Raw genomic sequence first — 13,782 nt, 5'->3', positions numbered from 1 at the left:
ATCTTCCAGATCTCTCACTCTGTCTCTCTCCATTTCTCTACATCCCCTCCCCACCAAACACCCTCTACAGCCACTTCCATTCTACCAGGACTCCAAGCTGAAAATATCAGAACTGTCTTGAACTCCTTCTTCAAACCCCAGGTATAGTTTCCACAGTGTGTCAGTTCTATCCCTACCTAAATCTTTTGGCAAATCCTTTTCAACACCTTCCCGATAAAAACGTGGCCCCTCCTCTCCTCTCTCAGAGTCTTCATTGGTCAGGAAGTTGAATCACTGCTCACATAACCCCAGAACCATCTTTCTACTCAGGTACCTCTGAGCTTCCAAATTCATCATGCTCCCTGCTTCAAGCTCCTTAAGCGTACAGCCCCTTCAGAACCTACGCAACCCAGCCGGCTTTCCACCCTTGTTGCCTCCACACACCATACCCCATACTCCGGGCTCAAAGGCTCCCCATTCCAGGACTATATCCTGCTTTGAACCCCTGGACCTTTCCATGTGTTCCGTATCCCTGTGAAGGGAAGACCCTTCCCCTACCCTCCTGTCGGCAAACCCTGGCTTGCCACTCAAGCACCAGATCCTACGGTTGGGGACACTTCACTCCCTGCATATGACTGTGCCGGGAACCTCTCCCTCAGGACACGGGCTATCTGCTCCTCAGCCTCCCACCCCTACTCCAGAACTGTGAGCACCTGAAGGAGAGTAACTGAGCCATCTTCATCTCAAGAGTCCCCACCCACCACCAGCCACCCAAATGCTAGTTAAACACACACCAAATTGCACTTAATGAAACCCAGCTCGAACCACATGAAAAACATACGCACATGCTGATAAGGAGTGTGTGGTATGCCACTCAAAACTGAAACAGTGAGGGCTTTTTTGTTTTTAATTAACTTGATTATTGTTACTCCCTCTCGCAACAGAAAACCCTCTTTAAAAGCCCACACTCAAACCTGGAGAAGTCAGCAGTAATTTCACAGTTGCACATTCAGTCATAATAAAACTCAATCATCTAAACTGGACAAAATAAAGATTACCATGAACTGGCTAGTAAGACAAACTAAATTCAAGCAATCGTCACCCAAAGTTAAGGTGCCCAGGGATTTTCTATGTAATGAATTGTTTCCGTAGTAACTTTCAAGTAAGACTGTCCACATGAGGCCAGGAGAAAAATGAAAATGCAGTGCTCCTTGCCCAGAAATTAATAACTGCAAGATGGCAATAGCAGAGCATTAAACCAATGACAGGGCCCTTCTGAGCACACAGGTCATGTGACCACGAAGCCAGCCCTGCTTCTGAGGTCCTGCAGTCAATCAAGCATCAATGGTCTGCATAAAACCCGGGACCCCACCCAGAACTTGGATAGCTGAGGAATTCATCCCATGGGACCCGACGTTTCTCCAGCTGAAAGTCCTTGACTGTGACTGAATTTTTTGGATTAGATGTCGTGTTATGTGGTTATCTTTGAAGTGCTATTGATTACAGAGTTACCACATACTAATCATCAGAAATTTCGGATCAAACAATTTTCCATGCCAGTTTCCTTCATTCAAGATAAAAGGGAGAAGAGAATTCTTCAAAAAGCTGAAGGAGCGGGTAAAATAGTAAAGTGCGTCTACGCCACCATCAGGGTAACAGTGGTGGCTAGCACCCCCCAGGCACTGATCTCTTGCACCACGAGGGGTTTGAACAGGCTAGCAAGTCTCCCTCAGCCACAAGCATCAGTCTGCAAAACTCAAACTTTCCCAAGTTGTACATTAAATGCTTGTTGTAAATTAAATGCTTTTCAAAAGCAAACTTTAATTCATAAATTCAAAACATGAAACCCGTTTGCTCTATTTTTACCCAGCTTATACATGTTGGTCTAAAGCAATGAGACATGAGTCTTTTTCAAAAAGACTTTGGGGGAAATATGACCCAGTTAAAGTCTGAGCTAAATTTATGAAAAATACAATGCCCAGAACTTCTGTTTCCAATGAATTCAAGGTGGGTGTCCAAACGGGAAAGCCCCCATTATGGTCTCATTGGGATAAATGATACCTTCATTCTGCTATTTTAAGAAGCTGGAGGGAGGGCAGTCCTCATTGCAAAAGTGATTTTGACAGGTGAAGGTTCAAATGCTCTACCAAATTCTTGGAACAATAAAAAGATGGAGACTTGCCCAAAAGACCTCCCCGGTTCCCATCCACATGAAATAGGAGACTCTCCATGCCTTGAAAACGAAACGCTACACGGCATCACAGGGTCAACGTCTGACCATCAACAGATTAGAGAATTTTCAGACTTGAGTGTGCTCTGCAACGTTTATGCCGAATGTAAACATGAAACAGAAACGCAAAAGGAGGAAAAGGTCAGATCAGCTGGAAGCAGGAGAGAGTTGCTTGGGGTTGGGGGGGGTGCTCTTTCAGGAATAAAATAAACCAACACCCACCACACCCGCACAGCATCCTAGAATCTGCTTGGATTTCAGTGGGTTGAAATCTGGCCATGGGTTTCTCCTCCCCAAATCCAGCCAATCACAATTCCCACATAACTAGTCCTGGCTCAGGACAACACTGACCCTCAAACCACAAACATTTTCTCAAACTACTTAAAACTATCCAATGTTGCTTTTAAGTGAGCGTGGTGAGGTTTTTTGGTTTTGGTTTTTTTTTTTTTCATAGCTAGAAAGTTAATTTGAGCTACTGCAAATTCTGGGATGGAATGTTTTCACATCATTTCGGTACATCAATTCTCCATCCCTTGTTAAGAGGCATTCTGGAATGGGTGCATTTATGGGGGTGGAAACCAGCTATTTTTAGGCAGTCTTTGGAAGCATCTTGGAAACATCTTTGTGGATAAGTTTCCCAGAAGTCAGGGAGATGATGGCCTTTCACCTCTCTCTACTCACATCAGAAGGAGCCAGATCCATGCAGCTATCTGCATGCCTGCTTCATTCCAGCCCTGCACCATCCAGGGAGCTCCTGGAAGTCAATTCCAGCATCTTCTCTCCTGGCTGTTCTCGATTAACCAGGGTGGCAGGGTTGTGGCCCATGAAGAGAGGGCTCTCTGCTCTCTCATCTCCATCACCCCAAGAAGCAAGGTGACAAAGTGGTCGCAAGTACAGGCTCTGGAACCAACAGCTCAACTAAATATGTCACTTTGAACAATCCATCCACCCTTTCTGAACCTTATCTTTCCTTATCTACCAAATGAGAATGACCACAGTGAACAACTTCACAGGGTTGCTGTAAGGAGTAGGTAGGTAAGAGAACACCAAGAGTCAAGCACAATGCCACGCACACAGTAGGCTGATTAATAAATGTTCCCTCCCTCCCGCCATACTCATGTAGCTAATATTTGAGTCCCTACTATGTGCCAAACACTCTTCCCCAGGGCCGGAAGCCCAGAAGCCATAATCTAAGTGTTGTGTTTAAGTAAGAAATGAGAGGAAGTACCTTGTGAATTAACAGACGATTGAAATGTTCAATTTGTCACCTCTCTGAGGCCAGTAATTCATTAGAAGGGCCATGAGCACAGCCTCCAAGGGCCCTGCTCTCCTGCTCCAAGGGGAGGCTGGCCCATGACGCTGCAATGAACCCGAGACATGTGAGGTTTCTGCAAAGAAGACACTTCTCTTTCAGGGCACCTACCACAACTGTAGTCAGACAGTCACCTGTGTCACATCTGCCTCCTCTGCCGAAAGTGTCTGCTCTACAAAGTCAGGACCTGGGTTGTCTTGCTCCCCACTGTCCCTAGAGCTCAGTAAGGGTGCAGTGGGTTAGGGTTAGGGTTAGGGCGAGGGCTAGAAAGCAAGTGGGGAGAGCTCAGCGAGGGTGCAGACTCTGCAGCTCCACCCCTCTGCATATCTCGGTTTCTTCACTGGGGACAACGCTGGAACAGAGCAGAGCTGTGGGAAGACTAGATGCGGTACCACATCTCCAGCACTCAGACCCCCACACACTCGGTTGACATTAAATGCCGGTATTATCATTACTATTATTCTTATCACCACTGAAAAGAATAGGTTGCTCTTATCAAGTCTGAGACAAAAACAACAAAGGCATGGGGCGAAAAGGGAAAGCTTAGCAGTTCAAGGCAGTGTGACCTGCAGGTTTGCAGCATGGTTGCAGCACGGTTTCCTGTTGGTCTTGGCTGCTTGGGTGAGCCTACAGCAGCAGCATCTGCAGAGGGCTGCCACGCAACCCTACACTGCAGAGCTCAGATTACCTGTGTCCAGGCCCCAGGCGGTGGACCCGGTGCCCACTGACATTCCAAGTCAGCTTTGCAGTCTCTCTCCATCTGCCTTTTTTTCTGAGCTGAACAAACCACAGCTGAATTGCAGGCCTCAGCTGTCCAAACAAAATGGCAACCTGAACTAACAGGAGGCAGTTGACCAGTCTCCTCAGTTCTTCGGTCCAAACCTGGCCCAGATGCAACCCTTCCTCCCAGACCAGGTGGAGGAGGACCATGTCGGTCAGCTGCCCAGGACCCGGGTCACATTTCCAGGGGTGCAACAGTCCTTCCATCCACACAGCAGATGATGAACTGGATTGTGCACCTTGGCTCGGGTACCCCGGAGGCCCCTGGGCAGGATTAAAGGGCCACGCTGGCTTCTCTCCCCTGCTCAGGGCTTTTCTCCAGGCCTCAAACCAACAAAGAGCTGTGTGGAATAAGGCAGAGCCGTACAACCAGGTGACTCACAGCCCGATGACTGATGCTTATCTGTGGCAAAAGCCACTCTCTGGCCACTAAAATCCTTCCTCCCTTCTCCCTCCCAGATATTGCGGCTTCCAGCTAGATGGCTCTTCCAGTTTCCCTTGGAATTCAGTAGTGTGGCTGTCTTGTCAATGAGCGCAATTGCTCTCAGGCCTGGACAGTGGGCGTGCCTGCCCCAGACACTCTCACTCCCCCGACAGCCAGAGCACCGGACATCACAGTCACCTGGCTTGGACCTGCCCCAGGAGAGAGGCCAGGCAAGGTGAGGAAAGGAACCTGGGTCCTAGAAACAGATGTCCCGCCAACCTGAAGACTAAAAAAACCCACACTTGTACATTCCTCACACAACTGCGTTTGTTATAGCAGTTGACCTATAACAGGAGGACGTTCTGGGCTTTGGAAGACCTGAAGTCACGTGGGCCTATCTCAACCGGTAAGAGAAAAGACAGACCACAATAAGGTAAGAGTAGACTAGGCCACTGAGCTCAGTTGCATTTCTGATTTTCTTTCTTGCTCATGAATTACTCAAGAATTACAAAGGATGAAAAAAAAAAAAAAAGAATTACAAAGGAGTTGTTTGAACTAATGTTTATCCATCACAATGTCCAGGTTCATTCAGTTAATATAGAGTTTATGTGATAGGTCTTTTTATGTTAGTAATTTTTCAAGAAATGACACAATAGACCAGCAGTGGCAAATGGTACTGGCACATGAAGTGAAAACTCTTTCACTGTGTTGAGAAAGATTCTGAAGCCACATCTGTATTTAGCAAGAAACGCTGCTAAAAATGCATTACGGGTGTCTGCCATGAACAAGCAGGAGAACGGGGACTCAGCGATTACTCTGTAGATTAGTGATGCCTGCCCTGGGCACAGCATGGGGGAGTGGTGGCCAGGCTTTCCCTGCAACAGAATTGAGTAAACATTCCCAAATCCCTGATTTGAGATTTCTACTATAGGCCCATAACACATTCCTTATGCATAACCTCAGACTTCAAGTTTCCTACTTTGCCAACTATTCCTTCTGTTCTCTCTCACTTGCTGGACCATTTTTGCCTGAAATAGTTGGAACAAATTATTTCATAAATACCTTATTTTTATTTCGGGACAGAGAGTTTGGTGAACTTTCAGTTCATAGAACCTATGATGGTTTATTGCTTTGTAATCTATCCCAAACACCCTACTCCCTAGTAAAGAGGCATCAGTTTAATAAAAGTTCGATTTTCATCACCCAGGGGCTTTCTTTTTAATGCCGTTTTTGAAAAGTTTTTATCATTTCTGAGAATTACTTTATATCTAACAATGAAGCCGCAATGAACTACATGATAACTGAGATGGGTATATTAAAGGGCCTTGAATACAGTAAATATCTTTCTGCTTACTATTATGGGGAAATCTCTTAAAAGTTAGAACGAGGACTCTGACTCTGTTAGAAAGGTTAAAGAAAGAAGGGAAAAAGGAAAAGCACTTCAAAATGGAAAGGTAGTGAGTTCTAAGCTATGACACGTTTTAGGCCTCACAGCGACAGGTCCCTGCACAAACGCACTGTGACGCTGCACTCAGTTCTCCTGGATGACTGGCAGGACAAGGCCCCCAAGGACTCCTGAGCATGAGCGGCGAGCTGAGGAGCCCAAGTACTCCAGCCATGGGAGGCTCAGGGTAAATCCCAGAGTGAGCTCACGAGGCCACAGCACGGTGGCGGTCTGTCCCTCGCTCTCAGCTTCCAGCTATAACTGCTCCGCGAACGTCTCCAGCTGAAATAATAAAGGCTGGCTGTGAACGGAGGTCCCCATGACCTTCTGACTCCAGCTCAGTCTGTCATGTGGAGAGGCCACCTCACCTGAAACGCAGCTCACTCTGCTGTGAGCCGAGCCAGGCCCACATGTGCAGCCCACAGGGAAGGAGCAAGGGCAGGAGGAACCACGCTGGGGAAGGACTCCTAAACATCTCATCTCCTTAGATCAACGGCAGCCAAAATACGATGGCACCACTCCCCCAGGTCCCGTGTGACGGACTTGCATCACCTCACATAACCCTCCCAAAGGACCCTGTGACGGTGGCCTTTATGGTTAACCCCATTTTACAGATGAGATCACAGAGGCCCACAGGGTTTGTGAAGCCAATTGCCAAAGGGGCACAGGGGGAGAGCCTAGATCTAAACCCAGTTCTCTCTGTTGCCAGAGTGCGAACCCTTCCCCTCACTACTTCTCTGAATCTACAACTTGCCCCAACAGCCTGATGAGGTGAGTCCAGTCATGACTCTCACTTCGCAGACGAGGAGACCGAGTACAGAGAGGTGATCGGCCCACAGTCCCACAGCTACTGAGTGGCTGTACTTGGAGGTGAGCCAGGCCTCTCTGCCCCCCAGGCAGGGCCTCTGAACTTCTCCCTGCCCCCATCATTCCCACGATCCCTAACCTGCCCAGGCTCTAGAGGAAACCATGGCAGGCAGGCAGCACGTGGTGTCCTCGAAAGGCATGGGCGCGCAAACCAGTCAGAGGGGGATCATTCTGGTCCCCTTGTCTCAACCATGATTTACTCAGCCTCTACTGCACCCAGGAAGGGGGGGGGGCGGTTCTGATGATCACGGCCTCACCACCCCCTCCAGGAGGCCCCTGTGCATGCTTCACTTCGTTGCTTGGCACAGCAGCTTTCCTCTGCTAACTCCTTGGAAAAACCAGAGAACTTGGAAGAAGATGCACTTTTGCCCCTATTTATCCAAGCCTATTAGCCTGTATTTTCTCTAGAAAACAGATATTAGGGTTACTCATATATTATTTAAAAACTCAATTTATTCTATTTTTCTGTTCTCATATCCAACGCATATTTCCTAATTGCCTACCGAGCTCCAGAGCTCCAGGCCCCGTGCTGGATATCACGTTTAAATAAGAATAAGTTAAATTGGCTTTAAAATGCTCTAACAAGGGGATGACAACATTATTATAATGAAACTGCTGTAGCCACAGGGCAAGACATTAAAGATCTTCCAAGAGAAGAAAGGAGGGAAATCGGGTTTTTTTGTCCCCAAACTAGGCTATGTTTGGGGGGGGCGGGAGGTTCCTTTTATAATTAAAAGCAAAAGTTAACAATAATAATGATTAGGACGGGTATTCATCCTTTAACTGCAAACTTGTAAAAGTTGAGCTCTGTTACAAAACCAGCTCAAGGTGGCTTCCTTGGTTTGAGAGGGGAGAAATCAGTTTGCATTTTCCCCGTAACTCACCTCATGTTACAGCTCATATAAGCCTGTTATAGAGATGGCAGCCTGCCCAAAGATTGTGCAGTCACAAAAGGAACAAAACTCCCAATTTAAAGTCTTGAATAGGAACCAAGCTGAGGGAAACTCCAAATAATTTATATCTGCTGGCTCTCCCCACCGGCAAGAGAAAGCGGGAGAAGCGGAAGGAAGGGAAGTCCTCCGAGACAGACAAGCGGGCACTTTCTCTGCCTTACCTACACTGACGCCTTTTGGATGGTTCCTCTTCCTATGCCAGATCTTTAACTCAATTACCGGCTCAAATTTGTACCCCCAAATTTGGACCTTTCAACCCATGATTACATGAGGAAGCCTCTGAACGCACATCCCACCTGATCCCAGCAGAGCTCTCTGCGCAGAACTCGCTCAGCCCGCAGACCAGCCTCCTTCTTGCGGGTGGACCGCGCCCGGCGCAGGGATGGGACTGAACTCATGCTACAAAGGGGAGGTCACTTGTTGAAATAACCGGTGGCCAAGTGACCCAGGGGTGAGAGACATTATTAAGTCAGTCAGTGGTGGGGGAGCTAAAAGTCCAGCCGCCCTGCCGGGGGGTGAGAGAATCTTGGTTCAGCTCCGAAGCACGGCGAATGGCCGGCTGTGTGACTGTGGGTGGGGCAATTCCCCGTTCTCCATCTCCTCGTCTGCAAAATGAGGGTCCCAACTGGACTCCCCTCCTTGGGCAGCTGTGACAAGATGTAATAAAGCAAGCAGCACACTGCCTGCTGAGGGTTCCATCGTATTCGTGGGGACTACTGGCATTACTACTATAATATTATAAACACACACAAGGTTGGGCACAAACAGGGCCCACTGGGAAAAAGATTCAATGCCATTCAATTCTGCTCAGAGTCGAATGCCCGAGAACTCAGCCTTCCAACACAGATGAGCATTCCATCAGCTAATGACCACAAGAGCCGAGTCCCTGATGGGACGTGGGATTAAGGCTGATAGAATCAAGATGTTCTTTGCTCGGTGAGCTGCTGAATGAACTGGCAGTTTGCTAAAATCTGCAGGCCACCCCAACTCCTCCAGCAGATTCCTGAGCAGTCTGCAGGGGCCAAGCTGGGCCACTGCTGACAGAAAACTAAATGCAAGGTCAATAAATTCAATTTGAAGCACAAAGTATTCAAGAAAGTTTCCTAACATGGTTTCTTTTTCGAATGGGGAATGGGGGAGATTTTGATATTAACCGTTACAACAATATAATGGGGGGAGAGGTAAGAGGACTGAAAACAACGTAAATGCCTCCTTGACAATAAATGGTTAAATAAACTTTACATTCAAACAAGAGAAAACCAGGCTGCTGTGAAAAGAATGAGAAGTATTTGTTTGTTCCAATAGAAACAGGCATCTGTGATGTACTAAGGGAAGGGGACAACTGGCAGAAAAGTATGGATCATGCAATCCTGATTTTTAAAAGACATGATTCTGCATCTGCATAGAAAGATCTGGAAGCGTGCCCACCAAACTATCCTCACTGGCTCCTTCTAGTAAGAAAACTAAGGGGCTGATGGTGGAAGACAGGCTTCTATGTTTTTTGTTGCTGTTATCCCCTTCTGTATTGTCTGAATTTTTAAAATTTAAATTACAGGCCACGTGGCTCACGTCTGTAATCCTAGCACTCTGGAGGCTGAGGTGGGAGGATTGCTTGAGCTCAGGAGTTCAAGACCAGCCTGGGCAAGAGCAAGACCCCATCTCTACTAAATAAAGAAAAATTAGCCGGGCATGGTGGCGCATGCCTGTAGTCCCAGCTACTCAGGAGGCTGAGGCAGGAGAATCGCTTGAGCCCAGGAGTTTGAGGTTGCTGTGAGCTAGGCTGACGCCACGGCACTCACTCTAGCCTGGGCAACAGAGAGAGACTCTGTCTCAAAAACAAAACAAAACAAAACAAAACAAAAAAATATATATATATATAAAAATTACATATATTACTTTTACAATTACTGTTTACAAACACCTCCAAAAAGAAACACAGTAATGTACATACTCAGAATTCTTCATTTTAACAAAACCGCTTGTTGAGATCTACAAGCACTAATGTGGGAAAATTAAATCAAATGATAAAAGGAATGTGCATGTACGGTAGGTTTGAATTTGAGTAAAGGGGCGCTGGGGGAATTACATAATTGGACTCACCTATGTATAGAATCTTTGTCAATGAGACAAAGACCATCCAACTATGCAGTTGCTTCTGGGAAGAGGGGCAGGAACTGGGAGTTAGGTGGCCCATTCCCTGTTTACACCACACATGATGTTCACCATGGGACCGTTCAGCAAATGAACACCCAGAGACTTTGTGGGTTTGCCTGGTTGTCTTTCTCATGCTCTCCTTGCTGATCTTTCTCACAGCAGCCATCCAAATTCCTCACCAGACACACCCATGCTGGACAAGGAGTCTCTGAGCCTCAGAAGATGGCCTTTGCTGTTTCTAAACAGCTTGCTGGAGGAGTGGACGGTGTCAAAGATTACACTGCAAGAAGATGGACTCACCTAGTTGCCTTTGGGCATGTATTTCAAAGTAACAACAGCAAAAAATCAGCCACACACCTTCCTAACCTGCTCGTGCCCCCCTTCCCTGGCGTCCTAAGAGCGCTATTCCATGATGCAGAGGCACATGGAATGTGTACCTGTTACCTGTGAAGACCCAGGACCTGACCTAGTGCCATTACCCCACTGAATTCTCACAGCTGCTTTATGAGGTGCCATTGTTAGCTCCATTTTCCAAATTAAGAGAACTGATAAACAAGTATTAATAAATTAAGCCCCCAAGTCACACGGCTGATAAGCAGTGGAGCAGGGATTTGAACCCAGGCCATCAACTCCAGAATCTGCAGTTGACCCTTCCACCCTAGAGATCCAAACAGGAGTGCAAAGGCAGAGGCCCATACCTGGACACGAGGTGTTAAAAAGGCTTTAAAAACTGTTAAAAGCCAAGGAGGAAAAAAATTCTGAGGGTTACATCATCCTCCTAAAAGAGATTTATCACCTTGCCCCTGAACTCTGTCCCATGATAAACGGTCATGGCAGTAAGATAAACAGGACAAGTACACAGCAGGTCAGTTTCGCTGCTAAAAGGGGAACACATTCTAACATTCCTGAGGCACAATGTCCAAACACAGGGCAAGAGAGCGACACATGACCCCAGCCACCAGCTGCCTGTTACTGAAGACACACACTCCACAGTCAGGTCTCTTTATTACCAGTTCTTCATCTACATAGTCTGAGCCTGACTGAGTCAGAGCCTCCCAGCTCAGCGAGAACACCAGCTCCAGCATCTAAATCTCAGGCAGCTCTGCCTGAACTTGGCTCTGGGGAGCAGTTGTCCAGCACCTCTCAGACCACACTCACAAACCTGGCGCTATCCTCTTACCACCTGGGCCATTTACTAACGTTTGTCCTTAAATCAACTCACATTTTCCTTTTTCCTTAGCTTAAGCAATTATGTCTGTGAAATCACAGGTTTGATATACTATTTGCATTTTTTAAATACACAGGAAAATACCTGTTAAAAGTTTTAAACGTTGGTGTGCCACACTGAAAATCATCTTGAGTACCACTTGTTAGAAAAGACTGCACTAGATGTTAGCTGGTTTTTCCAGACAAAGGGGTTTCTATGGCCAAATAACTGGGGCACAATAGACTGAAAAACTCAAACTGATGCAGGACTTCTCAGAGCCCTTAATATACAAATAAACATTGACAATCTCCAAGAGAAGGGTAAGGTGTCAATTTCCCAATGTTATAGGACTAAGGAATTTTTTAAAATTCTGTTTAAAAGAGAGTAGTGTTCTCCAAAAGACACTTTAGGGAATTCTACCTTAAACTGCTCTTCAGATTGTTTAACACTTCTCCCAAACGCTCCCAGAGGCTAAGAGATAACATTTTATAAAACTGGAAGGTGTGGGGATGAGAGAGACAGGTAATAAACACAAAAGGAGGAAGACAGGAAATAAGGAACTGAGGCTTCCCTAATCTACAACTGTTTCTGTGGCAGAGATTAAGAAACTATAACCCTACTACTTGGAATCAATGCATTGTGCAGATAAAGGAGATAAAAGCAGATTCTCAAAACATTGCTCCTAATTAAGGGTGCTAAAGGGAAGTGTACCCTTTTGCATACCTCTTAACCACAGTGTTTATGAAATTCTGATGATAACCAACTCACTTAAAAACCACATTAAGAAACATCTTATTGTTCCAGTGCAAACTGTAATTCTTAAACAACAGGCAATGATATCCAGGAATTTAGGCCCAAACCAGCCCCTTCCTTCCTGGGTTTGCTTTAAAGCTTCTAATGTCAAAATCTTCTTCTGCAGACAACATACTGTCAAGTGGGAAGAGGCAGAGGTGGAACCCAGTAACTTGGACCACTGCTTGAGTCAGCAGAAAGAGGAGTCATCGTCCTGATGTGGAGCCTCCACCCAAATGTCACTTAGCTCTAAACTTCCTATGCAGGGGAGGGGAGATAACTTAGTAAAAGTTATTTCTACAATAATTAAAACACATCCAAGTAGCATCTCTAGTGCTCCTTAAAGATAAACTATTTACGAGCACAACAACCATGGTGATGAGCCACGCAGCTTAAGTGCTGATTAAACACTCTCAACTTCGTGTGGTGCTGGATCCAGATCTGAGATTCCATCAACCGTAACGTGTCATAGGGACAGGGCCCCGGCCCAGGCATCACTGTGATCCCAGTACCCAGTACAGTGCTTGTCACATAGTAGAGAGAAGAAAAGGAACAGGGAGAAGAAAGAAACTGCTACGTTCTACCTCCCAACCAACAACCATCCACCAATCAACCAACTCAACCTAACCAACCAACCAAAGGACCACCCACCCAGTCACCCAACTACCAAACCACCCGTAAAAACCCAACTGGACTCATCCTTGACTACCCTCTCCCAGTAAATCCTCTCTCTCCTCTCCTGGCTGCCTCTAAGTTGTTCCCCAGCCTCTCCAGCTGGGTAGCCACCAGCCAACGTCAGGCCCCTTTCCTGGCCACTCCATCTAAGCCTACAGGTCAGAACTCTTCCCAAATCTCCCCACAGACCCTAGCAGGGCCACCTCATACCTCTCAGGCACAGCTCCTTCTCAGGGAGCTACAAAACAATTTCAAAGCTGGATAGAGGCAGATAGGGCAGATCTGGCACAAAATGTAAGAAAAATGAAAGAAATTGAAATTTATAAATATTTAATTAAATGCCTGCAAATCGCTGCCTTCACTAATTACTAACTTTAGTATTCACTGAAATCTCATTACATTTGAAAATGAGTTACAAATTAGTTTTCTCACATCCCAAGAATTTCCAAGTATGCATTATGATTGCTGAGAAATCACAGTCAATTATAAAATAAATGAGTTAGTCATAGCCAAACAATAAAACAAAACACAAATATAAACAAAAACAAAATTTTTTTTTAAAAGACTTTCAAATTATTTTACAGCAATACACATAAACACTTTTTAAAGTGTGAAAGGTGGGTGTGTTTTATTGTATTTGATATGACAGGCTCAGGGCCTGAGGTCTTAAAACATGCCAGCATCTGGGACAAAGTCCAAACTCCTTGACAGCGTCACAAGGTCCCCTGTAAGGCTGTCTGTCCTCTGCCTGTCTCCCAGGCTTGGCCCCGCCCCTGCATGCCCTGCCTCCATGTGTATAAGCCCCGCCCATGCATGCCCCGCCCCCATGTGTCGCTCTCCTGTGCTCCAACAGCTGGAGCATCCACCTGCGTGTCCCTCCATATGTTACACAGGCTGCTCCCTCTCTGCGGAATGCCCTCCTCTCCCACTTTTCATTCAGGCTCTTTCATAGCCATCCGTCAAGA

General features: G+C 46.4%; 1 protein-coding gene across 4 annotated transcripts in view; it reads right to left on the bottom strand.

The window, feature by feature from the left end:
- The window catches only part of FLNB (filamin B), a 129,430-nt gene that overhangs the window by 80,431 nt on the left and 35,217 nt on the right, over window positions 1–13,782 (bottom strand). The gene's annotated exons all lie outside the window — the stretch shown is intronic.

Source organism: Eulemur rufifrons, chromosome 7 (assembly GCF_041146395.1).
Source record: "Eulemur rufifrons isolate Redbay chromosome 7, OSU_ERuf_1, whole genome shotgun sequence".
Lineage (NCBI taxonomy): Eukaryota > Metazoa > Chordata > Mammalia > Primates > Lemuridae > Eulemur > Eulemur rufifrons.
Note: the sequence above shows the minus strand (reverse complement) of the source record. Positions and strands in the feature narration are given on the sequence as shown.